This window comes from Caretta caretta, chromosome 3, assembly GCF_965140235.1.
Source record: "Caretta caretta isolate rCarCar2 chromosome 3, rCarCar1.hap1, whole genome shotgun sequence".
In the NCBI taxonomy this organism is placed as follows: domain Eukaryota; kingdom Metazoa; phylum Chordata; order Testudines; family Cheloniidae; genus Caretta; species Caretta caretta.
The window spans coordinates 15424017-15445475 of NC_134208.1; the positions used below are offsets into that span (position 1 = coordinate 15424017).

The window sequence follows — 21459 nt, forward strand, 5'->3', positions numbered from 1 at the left end:
GTCCACCTTCCAGGCAGGCACTTCCACCTGCAAGCCTCATGGTATGTTTGCTCAAAACTTTCTTTAATTGATCAAGCTCAACTGGGACCAAGCAGAAATCAGGGAGCCCCATGTCAGGGCTGAAGGCTGGAGTCCACATCCCTGCAGGAAAAGCAGACACTGTTGCCAATTGCAGAGCGTAAGATGCTTTGTCAGGTACTGAGACTGACGATGCTGAAATGGCAGCCATTACTGAGGATGATGGGGAGGGGGAATGCCATGCTAAGATATCCCAGTGATGAGATGGGTGGGTGAGGGGGATGACCTGGGGGATAACCAAACTGCTGCAAAGAGTCTACGACATCTTTGAGACTAGGAAGAGGAAGCACAATCTGATCCTTCGCACTGTGGTGGCTATAGATGTGGAGCTCCCACCTTAATATCCTAATTGGCCTGTGGCATACGTGAAATACTCCTGCTTTCTGTACAGCGTATTGGCACTGGCAGTAGAGGGGCCACCAGAAGCTGAGTCTCCTCTCAGGAGTACTTAGTTGAAGTCAGTGGACTAACACCTGTGTTTAAACAGGGCACAGTACTTAAGAGGCAGTTATGTGGAAGGCCCCTCTCTTGCTTGTCTTTGCCAATTGGCATCACATGCTTGTTACTGGAGGAGGTACAACATGGAATGTCAATATCGGCATCTGCACCAACAGTGTCTCACTCAATTGGCAAGGGACTAAAGAAAGGGGTCACAGTCTGGGAAGTTGTTAATGATGCCACATGAACAATTTGCACTGTATGTCATTGATGGGTTAGCTGGAATATCACTCTCCAACACCTGGGCACCTCTGCTTTATGGTATCACCTTCCAAACAAGCATCATGTTTAATACAAAAAACACCTCTTAACATCTGGACCTGGGGCGGCAGAACGTTGTGAAGGGTGTGGGTGTACAGAAACCACCTCGTGTGAATTCATGTTGTGAAGCCAAGTGCCTGTGTTGTTCTGAAAACAGAGCAACATCAGCCCCAGCAATGTCCCCAGGAAAAAATAGCGTATGGGACCTACGAGGCTCTTGGGAGATGATAGTATGATGCACTGAGAAACACATGGCCCAGCCCAGGGCTCTTTTAATTCCATGCCTGATGAAATTCTGGCACATGCTACCCTGTTCAGTTGTGGAAGCAGAGGGCTTCCAAGAGCTGACGTTGGTTACAGCTTTGCATTTGCAAGTTCCAAGTTGCATTTTCTTTTTCTTGAAAAAGGCTTTCCCAGAGCATTGCACTCTGCCTGGACCAGCTGTGGAGGTACACACACTGGTTTGCCTTACTAGAGACATGGGGCTTAACGATCAAAGCAATGATTATGTTTGAGAGTGGCTGCTAAGCCACCTTTGGAATGGTCATCCAGCCACTTACCATTGCCATATTGTGGCCACTTCTTATTTGTATTGTGGTAGCACTTAGGAGCCACATCATAGACCAGGACCCATCGTGCTTGGTGCTGTACAAACATGAGTGGGGTGGGGGTAGGGGTCACAGGCGAAGGCTCTGCCCCAGAGAGCTTACAATCTAAATGCAAGACAAGATGGATACACGGTGGGTGAGGTAATATCTTTTGTTGGACCAATTTCTGTTTGTGTGAGAGACAAGCTTTTGAGCTTACACAGAGCTCATCTTCAGGTTTGGGAAATTTAGAGCGTCACAGCTCAGTACAAGGTGGAATAGATTGTTTAGTTCGGATGCTCTGAGTAAGTTTCCCAGAGCTGAAGAAGAGCTCTGTGTAACTTCGAAAGCTGGCCTCTCTCACCAACCAAAGTTGGTCTAATAAAAGCTATTGCCTCACCCACCTTTTCTCTCTAACGTTCTGGGACCAACAGTGGCTACAACAACACTGCAGACAAAGATGGACACAACCAGACTGATAGGGGAACGCAAGGAGACTATGAGGCAGTATCAGTCAGCATGATAAGCAGCACGCCAGCAGCCTCACCATTGTCAAGTTTTTGCAGGTGTCACGACAAAGGAGAGTTTGAAGGAGGACAGTGACAGAGCTCTGTGGATGTTTACATCGTCCCAAGAGTGAGGGGAAGCACAGGAGACAGCACAGAGTGCTTGTTTGAAAAATGTAACAAGTAGACAATGGAAGCTGGTGACATAGGTCGATTGTAGGTGGGAGTCAACATTTCAGCAGTGAAAAAGAGACAATAAGGAGGGTGAGGGTGAGGGTGAGGGTGGGCCATGAAGGGCCTGGAAAGAAGACAAGTAGCTTATGTTTGAGGCAATGGAGAAAGGGGCCACTCAGTGCTGGTAGTCTTCTGAGCAAAATTCAGGGGGGCAGCAGCCTAGCGGGCTGATTGACCAACACTTCTCTTTCCTCTTGATTCATGTTATATGGCGTGGTTCAGCTGCACAATGGCAGCTTTCTCCATGTATCCTGCTTCATTATTGTTAAAATATATCCGTATTACAGAAGCACCTAGAGATTTCGACTGAGATCAGGCCGCATTTTGCTAGGCTTTTCACAAACATCTCATAAAAGCCCTGACGAGCTTACAATCTAACTAAACCCAGAAAGTAGCAGAATTATCAGCCTCCCAGTTCTGCAGATGGGACACTGAAGTGCCAAGAGACCAAATGGCTAGCCCAAAGTCACACAAGGAGTCTGTGATAGAACAAGATATTGAATCCATACCTTCTGAATCAAGGGCCGGAGCCTTTACTCCCAGAACATCCTTTCTCTCATACTTCAGATGCGATATCTCCCTGTGCACTGCTACCCTCAGCTGTTTTTATGCAGCAGAACAGCTGGTGTATTCAGATGTTGCTTTGTGCACAAAGATCATTTTCACCTGGGCAAAGGGGAGTGGCCCCCATGACTCCTATAGTACACATGTTCCTACATAAAAAAATCACTTTATTCTCTGAAACATCTGTGGTATCCTGCTGTGGAAAAGGCCATCTTTTGCAGCTCAAGTGTGAGTTTCTTAACATGGTGAGACCTTAGTGTTTCCAGAACCGAGGCCAAGTCACTGCCCATGATGAGGTTGGGGAACCCCACCGGAACTGCCGCATCTGCTAGAGCTTACAGGGTGATAACAGCACAGTCTAGTGCAGTGAGCAGAGGACTGGGAGCCAGGATCTCCAGATCCACTGCCACAATGCATGTGCTTAATGATAGTTTTTATATGTAGGTGGTAACTTTCAGCTGAGTACTGTACAAACATTAATTCTGCCTCAAACCCTCTTTCCTTCCTGTCAGGTAGGTTTATCTCATCTGCCATTGGCATCACTTCGGCTTGGAGAGATTAAGGCCAAAATTTTCAAGTGTCAGTGCTTACAGTCAAGTATGTATAATCCACGTACAGGCACCTAAACTGCTGGTCTGATTTTCAGAGGTTCTGACTCCCATTCATGGCACCCAGGTTTGAAAACAGTGACCCAAGTGATTTGCCTAAGGCCACCCACTGAGTCAGTGGCAAGAGCTAGTGTCAGAACCCAGGCTTCTGACTCCCAGTTGTAGACTGTACTTAGCCCACTAACATTAAACCATTTTGCCTTCCACCCAACTCACCTTCTTGGGGCCGCTTTCCTGCTTTCTTGATGTGTGAAATTGGAATAACAACCCTCATCTATGTCACAAGGAGGCTCCGTGGATTAATTTGTTTATATCTGTACATCTCTTTGAAAATGTAAAGAACTATGGGCTCGTTTAATGAAGCTGTGTATCTGAAGTCCTTCGTCAGCTTTGAAAATCCCCACCTAGCGCAGTAGCATTAATATTTGGTGCAGCTTGACGGAGCAGAAAGTAGCACTGCACTAAGACAGCAAACATCCTGCCCTGTATTATAGCTCTGCTGCCTTTGGTGCATCTAGGAGGACCCTCAACCCAACAGGCAAAACCCAGACAGAGTGAAAGATGCTTAGGTGGAAGGGTTGAGTAGTTCTAGTGATAGAGTTCCCTTTGGCTTTTGTCTAGCTGAAAGGGGGCAACTCTGGCCAGCCATCACAGAGCTGCCAAGACAATAGGTACATACACTAGATCAAGAAGCCAACGAAGTATACTTATTTAAAACAAAACCTTGCCTCAAAAGAAAGACAATTTCCAGACATAAGCTTTGTTAAAATGGAGGTCAGGTTTAAAGTTAGGAGGAGGAAACCATTCTGGAATGGTGTAGTTTAAAAAAAAAAAATCGGGAAACCATGAATGCCAAAGCTAAGATTCAGGCTTTTTTTTTTTTTTTTTTTAAAAGGAGAATGCACTAAAAGTGCTTGAGAAACAATGAGTGTTTTAGGAATACAGCTGAACGATAGGAACTGGAGCTGCTGACCATGAATTGGGAGCCGAAACAATTTTCACAGCGTACAAGGGTTTCAGAATGCTGAATAGCCCCACAATAGCCATAAGAGGCAGGCGAGGGGTTGTGGACATTTGACAGAGGTGAAATATAGAGTAGAGGACTAAAATCTCCATGAGAAGGAACATAGAAGATTAAACAGCCTCCAGGACACATCTTACACAAAATGACAAACAGACCATGAGCTAGGACTCAGAATCTAGAACTGGTGGTTAGGGGAATAGTCTGTTGGCTAGGATAAGGTGTCAGAGGCCCAAGGAGCACAAGGAGATCTGCTGACATAAAATCTGCAGTGAGATGACTGAAGACAATGAGATTTAGAGGCAGCAGAAACATGAGATAGGAATTGTTGAAACACTCATCGAGAGCACTAGAGACCTGTGATGTGGATCCTGGCCAGTCGGGAGGACCCACAGAGGAATCCCGGGGAAGCAGGAGAAGGCAACTCTTCCCCCCCTCCTTTTAAACATATCTTTTAAAAGGGGTTTTTGTCTTCATTTTGATTCATGCTAAAAGGCAACTTGCAATTTTTATGGGTGAAAAGGAGGACAGAGAAAACTCTAGGTACCACTAAATTCTGTGAGTCAGCAGTGTGCCCTTGTTGCCAAGAAGGCTAATGGCATATTGGGCTGCATTAGTAGGAGCATTGCCAGCAGATCGAGAAAAGTGATTATTCCCCTCTATTTGGCACTGGTGAGGCCACATCTGGAATATTACATCCAGTTCTGGGCCCCCCATTACAGAAAGGATGTGGACAAATTGGAGAGAGTCCAGCTGAGGGCAATGAAAATGATTAGGGGTCTAGAGCACATGACTTATGAGGAGAGGCTGAGGGAACTGGCCTTATTTAGTCTGCAGAAGAGAAGAGTGAGGGGGGATTTGATAGCAGCCTTCACCTACCTGAAGGGGAGTTCCAAAGAGGATGGAGCTAGGCTGTTCTCAGTGATAGCAGATGACAAAACAAGGAGCAATGGTCTCAAGTTGCAGCGCGGGAGGTCTAGGTTGGATATTAGGAAAAATTATTTCACTAGGAAGATGGTGAAGCACTGGAATGGGTTAGGGAGGTGGTGGAATCTCCATCCTTAGAGGTTTTTAAGGCCTGGCTTGACAAGCCCTGGCTGGGATGATTTAATTGGGGTGGTCCTGCTTTGAGCAGGGGGTTGGATTAGATGACCTCCTGAGGTCTCTTCCAACCCAATGATTCTATGATTCTAATTTGGATCCATCTGTACTGGGCTCCAAAATGAGCTAAGAAACTGGGTTTAAATATGATCCCAGGCCAACTTGTTCCTAGTTTGGCCCAGCCAGTGTAGATGTGCCAAACTGGGTTGGAACAGTGTTTAATAAAAGGCCTCTGGCCACAGTCCCACATTAGGCCATGACTACTTGGTGAGATACTACACGGCAAGCTAGGGTGAATGTACAGCACACCAGCTCATTGCACAGTAACATCCCATGTGCTACAGTACATTGAAAGTCCCAGAGTGTAGCTTAGCCTACGACTTCTTGAAGGCACAGTAGGCTAAGCTGCACTCTGGGACGTTCTGTGTGCTCGAAGCAGCATCCAGCCCGGACATTGCTGCACAGCAAGCTGGTGCACTGTAGATTCACACCATATCTTCCTGCACAGTAACTCACTGTGTAGACGAGCTTTTAGAAACCGAGTTTAAACTCAGTGCCTTAGGTCTGCTCCTGACCACGTTCTGAATTTCGTAGCCCCTTTCTGTTTTGCATATGAACTGGAGAAGTTTGGTTTAAGACCGCTTTAGCTCTATCTCTGAGAGCAGTTGAAGGCAACAGAAGATCATATGGATTGATCACTCTTATCTTTCACATCTAAAATGTACTTTATATATTGTGACTGAACGTGAAAGTTTATCTTAAGCAGAGTTCTCCCCATGCTCTCTGTTTCCCACACTTTGTTCAACTTAATCTGCTGAAGAGTTTTTCTAAGATATTGGCTTGGTTTTGCCTCTAGTCTTTCTACCTCTAGCATGTTCCATGAGAAGATCTCAAAGCATTTCACAAACATTAATTAATTAAACCTTGTCAGGCAGGTAACATACTAGAATGCCATGTGACAGGTGGCAAAACGTAGGCAGAGAAATTAAGTGATTTGCTGAATGTCACACATCAGGTCAGTGCCAGAGTCAGAAAATAACTCTGCTGTAAGGACTGTGTTGCATTCCCTCTCTGTAAGCAGCTGCAGCGATTGGATGAGAAGTGGATGCTCTCAAACCTCCCTCTCTCCTCACTTGCAGTCATCCTGAACAATATTTCCATGCTACGCCCATCTCCAACTGGTCTGGGAAGGAGACATTCCAAGGCCTCTTGATATCTGGCCAATTCAGCTAATGTTTTCTTAGAGAATAAGGATTCAGCCCAGTAATGGTGTAGTAACTAAGGATATGCAGGCTAAAAACCCAGTCCCCTTCTTCCTCATCACTGACCTCTGGGAGGATAAAAGCCAAATGCAAAGGCTCCCCTGAGGAGCAGGAAAAACTATTTTGAGGCTCTCTCTATATTCAGAGTTGAAACAGGTTAAAACTTTAAATCAGTTTAAAAACTGATCTCATTAAACTGGTGCAAAACCATGCATGGACGCTTTTCATCCAATTTAAATTTGGCTTATAGTGGTTTAGCTGAATTCAGCAACGAATAGAGTTCAGGTTTGTATCAAACGAAGAATATCCGTTCCTGGATTTGCATCGGTTTAACTAAATTGGTTGAACAATCACACCTTTCATTGCACCGGGGCAGCTTTGAATACAGACACAGCGTAACATTTTCAAAAGTGACTTAGGCACTTTGGAGCCTACACACACTTCGGTTTGTTGGTTGGGGTGTGACTTTTTACTAATACAGTTATAAGGGTACAATCCCTAGTATAGACATGCTTATACCGACATAAAGGTGCTTTATACTGCTAGAGGTTCTTTCCCTTCCCATACTGGAATATTCTATATCATAATAAACCCATTTATACTGCTATAACTGCATCCACACATGGGGAAGTTGTACTGATTTAATTATATTGCTATAGATAAAATTTACCGTACTGATATAGTTAAAGTGGTACAACTTTTGTGTGTAGACAAGACATAAGTCTCATTGAATGACAGTGGGACGTAGGCTCCTAAGGCCCAGATTCTCAAAGATAATTTAAGCTCCCATTAGGAGTTAGTTGCCTAACTACCTTTGAGGATCTGGGCCTACGTGTCTAAGACCATTTTGAAAATCGAGGTTTGTCACTTTGGCACTTTTGAAAATTTTACCCAAAGACTGCTGCCAATAATAAGATGGTTTGGGCATCACTTAGGAATATCACTGTATGTTCACCATCATCAAGGTAAGGGGAAAAAATTCACTTGGCTCCCTCTGCTTTGCCAGGAGTGTTTTCTTTCCATTGTTTGAGCTACAGCAGTGTATTTTGCCCTGCATGAGATGGCCTGACCTAAGATAGTTATATCATTTTCCATGACAGGTAGCTCACGAAAGCTCATGCTCAAATAAATTGGTTAGTCTCTAAGGTGCCACAAGTACTCCTTATAATTTTCCATGAAATTCAAAAGCAATCCACATGTTAAACTCTCCACTCAGCACAGGAGCTGCAACTCCTGCTTCTACAGCTTCAGTCTTCTTGTCTTCCGCATAGTTCGGTCTCTGAAAACAAGGAGTTGCTTTCAGACACCTTAGTACAGAATTAGGTGTGTCTGTTTACATTCAGGAGACAGAGAACTTCATACCAGGGGAAAAGAAAAAAAAAATAAGGGCATTGGAAATGAAAAGAGATGGAGGTTGAAAATGTACGTTTAAGAGACAAAGATTATTTCAGGACTAGAACAGTATGTTTTTGTTTGTTTACATTAGACATGAAGTCCTTTTATATATGTGTGGAACAAGAAGGTACCTTTTCTACCCTTTTGTACTATGTTGTTTAGCTGGAATAAGAAGGAGAAACTTGTACTGAGTTGGGAGTTTAAGTTTTTGCCAAAAGCTTAATTTGTAGGGTTTGATTTTTCCCTGAAAAAAAAACCCAAAACGCTTTAAGAACAAGGCCCTCAGTAACCAAAATCTGTTTGTTTTTGTTTAAATCACTTAGCAGAGAAATCATCTCTTGTCCATTGTTAAAAAGGGAGGTTTAAATCAAAGGAAAATTCTACATATTCTAAAATATACAGACAGCTCTTTGAAAGCAAAGCCAAACAAAACTTTAAGAGAGACCTTTTCCTTGATGCAGAAGTTTTGAGTTAGTTTACTGTGCCGAACTCTGGTGGAAAGAACAGTCTGAAAAACAAATCTCAGATCTAGTTTTGGAGGCGGAAGTTGAGAAGAGCATTGTATTAATGGAGTATGAGACTCTTTCAGAGTTTCCAAGCTAAGTCTTAGCAGCACCAGCAGTAGAAACAAGCTTTAAAATTCATTGGGATTTTATTTTCCAATTTCACTTTTGGAGATCTAAGCAAGCTCCAACCTGGCTACCTGAGATCTTGAGTCTCTCATTCTTATCTTGGGAGATCCTTTGTTTCACAAGTAGTCTTACTGAAAACACGGGGACTGTCTGTGGAATAAGTTACTACTCAGGGAGCGTACATAAGAACGTAAGAATGGCCATACGGGTCAGACCAAAGGTCCATCCAGCCCAGTATCCTGTCTGCTGACAGTGGCCACTGCCAGGTGCCCCAGAGGGAGTGAACTTAACAAGTAATGATCAAGTGATCTCTCTCCTGCCATCCATCTCCACCCTCTGACAAACAGAGCCTAGGGACACCATTCCTTACCCATCCTGGCTAATAGCCATTAATGGACTTAGCCTCCATGAATTTATCCAGTTCTCTTTTAAACCCTGTTATAGTCCTAGCCTTCACAACCTCCTCAGGCAAGGAGTTCCACAGGTTGACTGTGCGCTGTGTGAAGAAGAACTTCCTTTTATTTGTTTTAAACCTGCTGCCCATTAATTTCATTTGGTGGCCCCTAGTTCTTATATAATGGGAACAAGTAAAAAACTTTTCCTTATTCACTTTCTCCACACCACTCCTGATTTTATAGACCTCTATCATATCCCCCCTTAGTCTCCCCTTTTCCAAGCTGAAAAGTTCTAGCCTCTAATCTCTCCTCATATGGAACCCGTTCCAAACCCCTAATAATTGTAGTTGCCCCTTTCTGAACCTTTTCTAATGCCAGTATATCTTTTTTGAGATGAGGGGACCACATCTGTATGCAGTAGTCAATGGATTTATATAAGGGCAATAAGATATTCTCCATCTTATTCTCTTTCCCTTTTTTAATGATTCCTAACATCCTGTTTGCTTTTTTGACTGCCGCTGCACACTGCGTGGACGTCTTCAGGGAACTATCCACGATGACTCCAAGATCTTTCTCCTGATTAGTTTTAGCTAAATTAGCCCCCATCATATTGTATGTATAGATGGGATTATTTTTTCCAGTGTGCATTACTTTATATATATCCACATTAAATTTCATTTGCCATTTTGTTGCCCAATAGCAGAGTAAAGGTGGCATGATCTGATCCATTTTAAGGGCTATTGCCAAATTCTGATCATATTTGCTAGTGAAAAAAATGTAAAGTAGCTTTAATAAAAGATGCCCTCAACATCTCTTCTGTTCTTGTTTTAAATGTCCTATTCAGTGAGTGCATGATTCCCCCATGTTCCGTACATCCTCGGAATCCAATTATTTGACTTAATACTCAGATTGGGATGTGGGTTGCTGCTCTGTTCTTCCATTGGTAATTCTGCCTCCTAGTCCTTACTGTGTTGTTGGCTGAACTGCAGTGCAGCCTCCAGATCAGTGTTTGGGGTCCATAATAAGTGGTTCATTACCAAGTTAGATCCAGAACTCCTCCTCCATTCCTCATCACATGTAACTTTCAGCAAAGCAGGCTCAGGTCTTTCCTGAACTTTAAGTCTCCTGCCACTGGAGCACATTATGCTGATACACACCTCCAGCCTGACACTAGTGTGTAATACCTGCCAGCCAACATACCTGCCAACTCATAAATCCTGCTTTCCGTATGACCCAGTTGCAACCAATATGGGCCTAAGGCAAACATAAGGATGTCCCATCTGAATGCAGCTTTTCTGGAGAGATTTACTTAACCATTTATCATTTAACTACAATTTTGAAAACTATCTTAATTGACCACACGTTATCAAACCAGAGGCTGCCTCCCGACCCCATACACACACTTTGCCCACCCCTCACCTCCACAGTGTTTTTAGCAACACTTCAGAAAGAGCTAATTAAGCCCTGCAAACCAATGCCATGACAGAAATAGTTCCTTTTGATTGATAAGAACATCAGTAAAAAGGCTATATTGAGGAGGGGTAGGTTCCCCCCACCCCCACCCCTTTTTTTTTTTTTTGGTGGCTTCATGTTTTGGTAGCCATAAGTCATTAGTGGTTTTTAATTTTTTTCTGAAACTGAAATAAGGGCTGAAAGGGTGGATTTGTCTTTTTTTTTTTTTTTTTTTTTGGCTAATCTGAGGCATGCCGCCACATCTGAAGCCACTTGGCTCATTATGGATTTCATGGAAACTGATTCCCTGAAAGTGTTTCCATGTGTGTGTTCCCAATATATCCCATCCTCTTCTAAATGGGAGTACAAACTCGCGCACGAGCTGGAAATGGCTTCAGGATGTGACAGAAAAGTCATATGACTGCAATGGCACTGTGTGTGGCCTTTTCTAAAAGACACCATGTCTTGTGTGTTGGCTTCCGTCCTACAGTAGATCCAGTTTCAAAGAGTCTCTTCCTTCCCGGTTTCTTAAAAGTTCTTAATCAAGAACCAGCAAGGAATCCTCTGTCTTTCTTTCCACAAAAGGGAAGTGTATTATTTGAACAGGATACTAATAGAAAATTTGGCAGGGGAGAAAAAAAGAGGGGGTTTAAAGGTTGAAGTTACAGTGAAATGCCAAGGTTTACTTTCCCCCTTGCATAGCTTAGTTTCTTTGCCTCTGCTTGAGGATCAGATGGAATTTGAGAGTTGTGAGCATGCAGTGGAAAAGTACAATTCATGACAACATGGGAAACAAACATTTATATTGGATTGTTAAGGCACATTTGTCTGCAATAATAATAATAATAATAATAAACTAGACTCCTAGCCACCATTGTATATTATCTTCCCATTCATGAGAGTTGCACAGAATTATTATACAGAGACTCTCTATTACTGTACATTAAAGATCTCAGCCCTGTGGCTTCACTCTCCTGGTGTATACAGCTCTGTTTAGATTGCTATCCAAGAAATCCTCAAACGTTCCCTGTAGTGCATTGTAGCTGGGGCTGGTGAAAAACAGCAGCAACTAAAATTCCAGTGGTGAAACTTTTGGGAAATTGAACAGGGTGTGCATGTTTCATGTGTGAGTGACATCACAAAGTATTAGCCCTTTTTTTTTTTTGCACAGCATTGTAGATTTGCCAGACTTCGTGTGATATTTCCAAGAAGTATTATATATGTTCTGCTTCCATCATACTGCACCAATTGCATACATTAATAGATAGGTACAAGTAGTGATGAGCCCTTGTATAAGTACTTAGTTTCAAGAGGGTTTGATGTTCTTCTGCACTTCCTGCCTTCAACTGCTGTGAATGTTGCTGTGCACAGTTAACAGTTGGTGCATTTCACAGCAGAAGCTGATGTACTATGTTATTACAATGGTGGGAGAAGTGCTTTATATGACAGACTCCATGTCACAGATATATAAGATCACATCATCCAGTGCAAAAATAGTGGGGAATAGTTATTTGTGGAGGTATATTATATAAAAAAGACTAACAAATAACAAAAGTGTCAAGACTTTTAAATTCTTTTGTCTCAGCAGCCAGCTCTGTCCCAACATGAGAGAAGGTTGAAATTTCTAACAAGTTGAGCTGGCTGAGAATGAATTACTCTCATCCCCAAAATATAACCAGTTCCTTCTCTCCACCATGATCACACAGGGCCAACATGTGGATTGTGGGAAAGATTACCAAGATGGGATAGTGAAAACTAGAGAAGACAGCAAGGAGCCTAATCAAGCGAGTTGAATGGGCAGCATTTGATGGCAGATGAAATTCACTCTTAACAAATGCAAGTGTAAACTACATTTACACAGTGGGCACTCTGTCCTTTTCTACGGGCTGGGTCTGTATAGAAAGGTTTAGGAGTCTGCTATAGTCTTTGCACGAAGGTACTTTGGGGCTGTAGCTCAGGCAGTAGACACCCCCACTTTTAGAACCAGTGATCCCTGTTTCGATCTCTGCTGTCAGCCGTCTGGCCAGAGGTGTTGTGCTGTACAAGGCATTGAAGGAATTTCTACTCATTCAAGTTGCTGGGTTCTAAATTAACTAACCACCCAGGAAAAAGTCCTTGGTGTCATAGTGGACAGCTCAGTGAAAACCAGTGCACAGATATGCGACAGCGGCCAAAAATAGTTAAAATACATAAAGAAACAGGACTTCCTCTGTTCTTCCTGTGCAGCCACTGTAGCAGAAACATCATAGAATCTCAGGAGGTCATCTAGTCCAACCCCCTGCTTAAAGCAGGACCAATTCCCGATTTTTGCTCCAGTCCCTAAATGGCCCCCTCAAGGATTGAGCTCACAACCCTTGGTTTAGCAGGCCAATGCTCAAACCACTGAGCTATCCCACCCCCCTGTTAAGTGAGTGGGGTAATGATAAAGCCTACGCTGGATTAAATGGGAAAGTGAAAAGAGACACCACTTTACCTGCTAAGCAACCTGACAGATATGCCTAGGAATCACTCTCCTTTATTGTATACTTGGTACTTTGACGGTTGATATTAGATGAACCAAAATGCTTGGGGGCGACACAAAAAATTCAAGGAAAACATCTATCTAACTAAAGAATAGATGGTGTCTTAATGTGCCACTCACCATGCCTAAGCACCAAAACACACAAGTCAGTGTTAAAAAAAAATTGAAATATCATCAAAATTCACACGTAAATAGAGGAAGTGCAAGGCCAGGAAGACACTATGCAATGGAACAGCTGTGAAGGAGTAAAAATGTTCAGTTGAGTTTTGTTAGACTGTTGTGCTCAATAATATTACAGTTTAAATGGTCCCCACCTAGGCTTGAAGTTTATACCCCGTTGAGGCAAACGGGGGAGCAGTTCACACCTCTTCTGCTGCTATTGTTTATGTGGAGACAAAGTTTTGGTCTATAAAACTGATTTAAAAACGCAATTTGAAAATATTTAACACAAATTAAGTAAAAATATATATTATTTTTTGAATGCCTCAAACAACAAGGAGGTATTTGGTGCAGTTTGTTTAAACTAAGCTTTTCATGCGCACAGGATAACTACAGTGTAACCCTAAAAAGAAAAGGAGTACTTGTGGTACCTTAGAGACTAACCAATTTATTTGAGCATAAACTTTGGTGAGCTACATCTCACTTCATCGGATGCTCACGAAAGCTTATGCTCAAACAAATTGGTTAGTCTCTAAGGTGCCACAAGTACTCCTTTTCTTTTTGCGAATACAGACTAAAACGGCTGTTACAGTGTAACCCTAAGGAGTTTTACCTTAACACCCCAATCTTGTAATCCCACTTGTATGGAAGGAACCTTTTGCATTTCAGTGGAACTCCATGCCAGTTCACTTATATCTGATTTCAGATCTGATTTCAAAATTGGGGCTGTTTTAAATAAGATACAACAAGTGAGTAACAAACAGAGGGCTTGCAGAAAGGAGGACAAAGCTAGTTTGGTTTTGTTAGGATATCAATAAAACGAGATATTTAATGAAATCAGTAGTCCATGCAGGGATACCTTCCTAACCATTATCAGTGAGCAGTTTATCTGGGCATCTCTGCAGAAGTGTGTTTTAAGAAGGGCAGGGTGGTAACCTGAGATTTTAGTTCCATACATAGGGAACAACACAGAAGACACAATGATGGTAACCCCAAAGCCAGGGCTGGATCCCACTCCCATTGACTTTAATGGGATTTGGCTCAAACCCCAAGTGAGTTCCGTGTGATCTGGGGTTTTTTAATGAAAGTTGTGTACAGCTCTCATTAGTATTGTTATTAAAATATTTTCAGCTAACCTATAACATGGCAGCTATACATCAGTGTACACTATCTCCATATTGGAGAAGGCTAAAAATGTTATTTTAAAAAGTCTGTGGTTCCACAGAAGATGGATTCTCGATGTGGGGGTTTCAAACAGGTTTCAGTGGGTCACAACCATCTTTCCTTTCTTTATGACTAGATGGAAAGGGGAATCCCAAAACTTTACTTTGTTGAAGAGGGTGGAACACAGCAAAAAAAATTGTGGGGAGCCTCTTTCCCTAATTCACGTTTTTTTTTTTAAAAAAATGTTCCTGATCTTCTGGCCTTGCTCAGAATAAATAGTTTTGTGACAGCATAGCTTGCTGTGAAACCCTTAATTAAAGATGTGCTTGGTTGGCGATAGAAAGTAATAGCTATACAGACTTTAAAGTATTTTAAAAAACAAAATCCCAGACCTCACCGAATGTTACTTTCATGAAGTAGAAATGATGAGGATCATTTGTGTGAGTAATGACATTAATAATAATTACTGGCAATTTGCATTTCTCTAGCACTATGCATCTATGAAGTGCTTTGCAAACGTAGACCCAGGATTTTGTAAGAATTAGCACAAGCGGTAGGAAGTTATCATTCTCCCTTCAAAATGGAGAATCTGAGGCACTGAGAAAAAACAAAATGATGATGATAATTATTTCCATAGCACCAAAAGTCCCCAATCTAGCAAACATTCACACATATGCTCAACTGTATGCATGCAAGTCGTCACATTGAGCTCATGCAGAAAGTTAAGCTTATGTGTAAACCTGTGTAGGATGAGAGCCTAAGCATGCATGCCAATTAACAGACATAAAAGGAGGCAGCCTATGCCGCATGGAAATTACAGTCTCAGGCAGAGACGACCTGTGCCTGCTGATAGTGTGTGTATATTAGGGGGGAGGGAGGAGCAGAGTGAGAGCAGTCCATGTGAGCATGCTCAGTACAAGCCAGGCCACAAATCTGGGGTAAGGGGGTATATGACCCCTCAGTCCCCCCTCCCCCACACATCACCTCAGGCCCCAGTCCAGCAGTTGGATCCACAGTGTCACCCCTTTTGCCTGGATGCAGAGCCTCCTTGAAGTCAAGGGTCTACCTGTAGGAATCCAACTGCAGCATCAGGGTCTGGTTCTATAAATACTCTCAGTTGCAGTAGAAGAAAAATTAAAATGAAAAGTAATAAAAGTAAAATAAAATGACACAGTAATGCAAAAGTGTGTTTGCGGAAAAAGTCAGATATAAATTGCACACAAAAAAACCCTGTATTAAAAAAAATTAAGAGGGCAAAGTCAAGCATTCGAAAGTTAGGAAATGCCAGAATTAAGGCTGCCTGTGCAACCTTAATTCGGCCCGCTTGTGTGTATGCATTATGATACATTCTTTAATTACATGTTCACACAACTATTTTTTCCCACAGGACCACTGCCTCATTCAGTGCCCAAGATGGACATTGCTCACTGAATGAGCAGTTTATTTCCCTCACTGTTCAGTGTGTGGCCCCAAGCCTTATTTACTGCACACTGTTTAAACTCTGCTCTGAAGACACCATTATTAATTTCCTCATGAGACTTTCTTTGGTGCTCCTCACTGCAGCATCTGAGTGCTTCACAAACATTAACAAGTTGCAGGGGGTGGTGTTATCCCCATTTTACAATTGGGGAACTGAGGCACAAAAAAAATTAAGGTCAGAAGTATTCACTAATTTTGAGTGCCAAATCTGACATATCTAGGGAGCTGATTTTTCAGAGTACTTAACATTACATTGTATTTTATTTGTTCAAAGCACAGCTCCCATTGACTTCCGTTGTATCTGACAGGGCTCAGCACTTCTGAAAATCAGACCCCAGAGTATCAAGTCAGGCACCTAGAAAAGAGGAGTACATAACTAGTTAGTCTCTAAGGTGCCACAAGTACTCCTTTTCTTTTTGCGAATACAGACTAAGACGGCTGCTACACTGAAACCTGGTTGAAATGATATGCCCAGCATCACACTGGAACTCTGTGGCAGAAGAAAGGATAGAATTCAGTTCTCCAGGGCAGCATACAGCTGCCTTAACCACAAGGCCATCCTCTCTCTTCTGCTTCATTCACCACACACCTTCCAATGTCTGCAACAAATGAGACAAGGGTCCTACAGACAGACAATCTCCTTCACTATGCAGCCCTGATTCATCTGCAGAGCAGGTCCATTTTGTACACTGAATGAGGCAAGATCCGGTGGCGGAAAAAAATAGTATGTGATCATGTAGTCAAGTACTGTATCATAATTCACATGCACAAGGGGTCCAAGTTAAGATTGTACCGGCAACCTTAATTCTCATGTATCCTGACTTTTGGGTGCTTGATTTAATGATGTTCTTTTAGCAGTTTTTTGTGTTCAAGTTCCTAGGTTTTTTAAAAGGTAAACTGAAAATCAAATAGAAATTCGATCATGTGACATCATATTGACAGCCACGTGGGTCCTCAGCAAGGTTGGAACTTATAGATATGCCGCACAGACCTGCCACTTGTCCTAGTGGAGTAACTGATGGCAATACTATGTTGTTGTCCTCTATGTGGACCACCACTAAAGGGATATGGGACATTTTGCCAGTGGGTTTCACAGATATTTGCTGAGAGTGGAGGAATAGTAATATTGGGTTCCATTCTAGGCTCTTGAGGGAGTGTGCTCTAGTGGACAATTACCCCCCAAGCATGACATCTTCTCTGTTCTTTCCAGTCTGTCCTGGACCCAGCCTACTCCCCACAGGGCTAAACAATTATTTTCCACTTGCCTCGTTCTCAGAAACAACAGAACTGTTTTGGCTGAAATAATAATAATAAATAACAACAATAATAATAAATAAATACAAAAAGTTCAGCTCAAATGGTTAAAAATTTGGCAAAGTTATAAACAACTGATAATTGGATCTTATAATGGGAAAAGTCAGGCAACTGTAATAATAGGTGTGCTACCACCCCTACCTATAATAAGCTAAACTGCACAAGTAAATCGTAGACATTAGGGAAGAAAAAAGCCATATCAGATCAATTAGTCCCACGTCCCTGCCTATTCAGGATAGAATAACTACTGCAATCTTTAAACAGTACAAGGCATAACACGAAGCCTAAAAGCTGTGAATGCACCAATTAGGTGAAATATAATTAATTAAAATAGTCCCTAGTGATAGTTATAAGTATGCCAAGCTGAGGTTCCTTGGGTCTGTCTGTTCAATTGTTTTCTAATATAGCATAGAATAGACAAACACCATTGTATTTACTCATACATTTTTTTAATGATTACACACTGCACTGGATTGTTAAAAATCCCTTCCACGGCAGACATATGCAATAGGTTTAGGGAATGTTTCTTCGGTAATGTCCCAATAACAAAAAATGACTAAGCACATTCCAGCAAATTGCAATGTTTGTAAGTTATAAAATTATCCCATAATCCTTTTAAAGTTCACATCAGCTTGCTGTACCCAGAAGGAGTTAATATACCCACAGTACATTACAGTCTATAATAATTGGAAGTGATTGGCCAAAGTGCTGAAACCAGGCGGAAATTTGTTGCATTATTCTCTGTAAACTACAAGCAGAGCTCATTAATTGAAAAATGAACGTCAACTGGCATTAGCTGGCATCCGTAAACTGAAATGGAGAAATGACCATGGCACATGCTGTGCTGTAAACAATACATCAGTGAAGCTGCAACAGGTTAAAAAAAAAAAGCTCATGCAAAAGCAATCCTGTCCTAGACTGTTATTGGCAAGCTCCCAAGTCTAGGGTTTTTAATGAGGTTTCTGCATCAAAATAAGTGAAACCACATGGAATTTTAATTGTTCATATTTTAAATACAAAACACAAGAGCAGTATGGTCTGCAGGAAAGAAAGTACGTACTAACCTACTGCTTTAGTGCAGAGATTTACATTTTAACATTACTTCATTTCTGTTCTAAATTTATATCTCACGGATGATTTGTATGCCAAACGACATTTGTGCAGAACTTACCTAGTAAACTTAAGTACCGTTCACCTAAACTCTGAGATGTAAATCCTTTGGGTAAAGAGGTAAACTCTGATTTGATTTTTCTTTTATGTTGTTAATTAAGCTCCATAAAATGATCATATCATAGAAGACAGAAATGGCATTAGAGATGCCGATTTCCATTTCTGTCTTTGTAACATCAGCAGAGGAAATACTGTTTTCACTAAACAAGTGTAGCTTAGGCAAAGCTTTCAGCTCTGAAATAGGCTGCAGGTTGCATGTGTCACTCATGTGAAAAGTGACACTTTGTGAGACCAGGAGGCCTCAAATTCAAACTACTTTCACCACTGTTATATCAGAAAAATCAATGTAAATCTTTAATGGTTGATTGGGATGTTTATGGGGGGAAGGGGGTGGTATTTCAAGAGAGATGCTTTACTGCACTTTCAAATTATTATACTATAAACCATCATCCTTACTTATGTGCATGGCACTTCACAGCAGAAATACAAATAAAGATAGATTCCATGCCCAGAAGGGCTTACCATCTAAGATCCCAATCCTGCAAACAGTTATGCACGTGCTTAAATTTACACACATAAAGTGGTTGCAGGATCAGGGCCTAAGTTAAAACTAAAGCAGCAGAAGTAGATAAGACAAGGGGGGGGGGGGGCTATGGCAAAGTGAAGTCAATAAAATGGCATGGCCATATGGGAGGCTAGAGTATGAGTTACCAGGGTTACAGGTTTCAAAAGATGTGATATCAATGGTTCGATGCAATGAGAGTTAGAGTTTCCAAGTAAGCCTGAAAAAGTGGGTTTTGAGAAGAAAAACAAGGCACGGCTGACATTTGTTTTCCAATTCAGAACTCCCTTCAACCCAGCACTTTTCTGATCAACCCTGAAAATAATATGCTCGCACAAGGGCAGTACAGAAATGTTGGTAAAGAAACACATTGCAACTTAATCCAAAAAGTTAAAGATGTGGCTAAAAGGGAATTTGGCAAATTGGGCAAGTGACCGAATTGCAAGTAGGAGCTATACAGACATAACCCTCGTTGTGATAAGAAGAAATTACATTTATTCAGTGTTTACCTAAATAGGACTCTGTGCTTTATAAGCAACAGTGAAAAAACATCAAATGCATCTTGGACTTTATAACAAGAATTGTAGTTATTGCAAAGAAACAAAATATAAATACTTAATGTACAAATTCCTCATCTACCTTTGAACGTAACTTGCACCAGTGTAAATTAGGAGCAACTTAGTTCAAGTCAGTAGAGTTACACTAATGTGAGAGCATCATACGCAATAACAGATTCAGACTCAGTATCTCAAGCAGCTGGAGAAACTGTACAATAACCTTAAATTTCCCGATATGTATCAGACCTTTTCACAGTATAAAAGGAGCAACATGATAGCGTTCCAAAACAACAGCTTTGTTTCTGGGTGGTATGGCCTCAGGCTGCTGTTTGTAGTTAAGAACCAAAGAATTTGCATGCAGTGACACAGTGTTTGCTGTAAAAGTACAGTAGAACCTCAGAGTTACAAACACCTCGGGAATGGAGGTTGTTTGTAACTCTGAGCAAAATGTTATGTTTGTTTTCAAAAGTTCACAACTGAACATTGACTTAATACAGTTTTGAAACTTTACTATGCAGAAGAAAAGTGCTGCTTTTAACCATCTTAATTTAAATGAAACAAGCACAGGAACAGTTTCCAAACCTTGTCAATTTTTTAAAAAACTTTCCCTTTTTTCAGTAGTTTAAGCTTAACACAGTACGTGTATTTGTATTTTGTTATCTCTGCTGCTGCCTGATTGCGTACTTCCTGTTTCAGATGAGGTGTATGGTTGACTGGTCAGTTCGTAACACTGAGGTTCTATTGTACAAGCTATATTACGTTCAATAGTGCTGGGGTTTAGTGGGCTGGTAAATGGATATGGAGTCATTCACTTCTAGGTCACTGCTTCAACTCCAGATCAGGTAGTAGTAATCATATAATGATCACTCCTAGAAACGGCCCCACACTGGAACTTTAAATCTAGCTCTCTTTGAATTTCTGAAGATGTTGGATTAGAATCCCTCACGCTCAATCAGACCTTGTGATTTTACCCTACGCCTAATCCGGTTCTGAACATTGCCTTTCGGCACATTTCTAATCACCACCTGGCAGCATTTTGACTGGCTTATGTCAAATGAGTTAGTGGGGGTCTTGGTGCAGTTTCTAATGGTCAGAAACTGTCGAATGTCAAAATCATAAAAACCACCATGCCAGCTGATGGAACTCTCAACAGAATCCTTCTGCCTTAGGGTTTTCATTCATGCCCACCGTTGTCTCTCACCATCAAGGCCAAGGACAGGAATGGACCAACCTACCCCCTCACTAGATGGGAATGTTTGCAGGTCAGGTTTGAGGTGCATTGCTGCTATGGTGTGGGAAAGCACTGCTGTTATCTGTTGTGCAGCTTATGCTGTGGATAAGCAGAGAAATTCAGTGTTCAGTGCAGTCATCTGGCACCTGACAGGCACCCTAATTTCCCTTTTAAATACAACAGATTTGGTGGTTTTGGGAGAAAAGATGGGTGAACCGCATGGGTCATGAAGTTTTGCAAAGCTGCTAAGTTCTCAAACAAAGAAGCACAGGGCCAAAGCAGCTTTAAATCATGAACACATTCCCTGCAATTTAAACCAGTGCTCCCTCCATATGCGTGTACACATACACACTTCATATGAGGAGAAAGTGAGCACACACTCTAAAGGGTTGTGCACCTCTAAAGGTAGGGTGGCACAAGTGAGTGCCCTTACACTGCATTCTATTTTTTCATTAGACTTCTTTGCCCCTTCTCTGTTCCCCCTGTCCAATTTTCATTCTGCCAGCTCTCTAATCCAACTTCTACCATCCCTGTTTCTGCTCCTTCTCTCCCCCCCAAGTTTCCTAAGCAGAACACCCAACCTATTATTTTGAAACCTAGGATCTTTGAAGGGAATTGGAAATTGGGCTAAATGAGTTCACCCATCACTGCTTCACATCAGAGACAAACTTATTGTAGAGTGTTACCACCAGGAGAATTAGAGTAACC

At 41.8% G+C, this 21459-nt stretch overlaps 1 protein-coding gene across 7 annotated transcripts in view; it reads left to right on the top strand.

Moving 5' to 3' along the window:
- Positions 1-21459, top strand: part of RUNX2 (RUNX family transcription factor 2) — a 216606-nt gene that overhangs the window by 103403 nt on the left and 91744 nt on the right. The window lies entirely within an intron of this gene.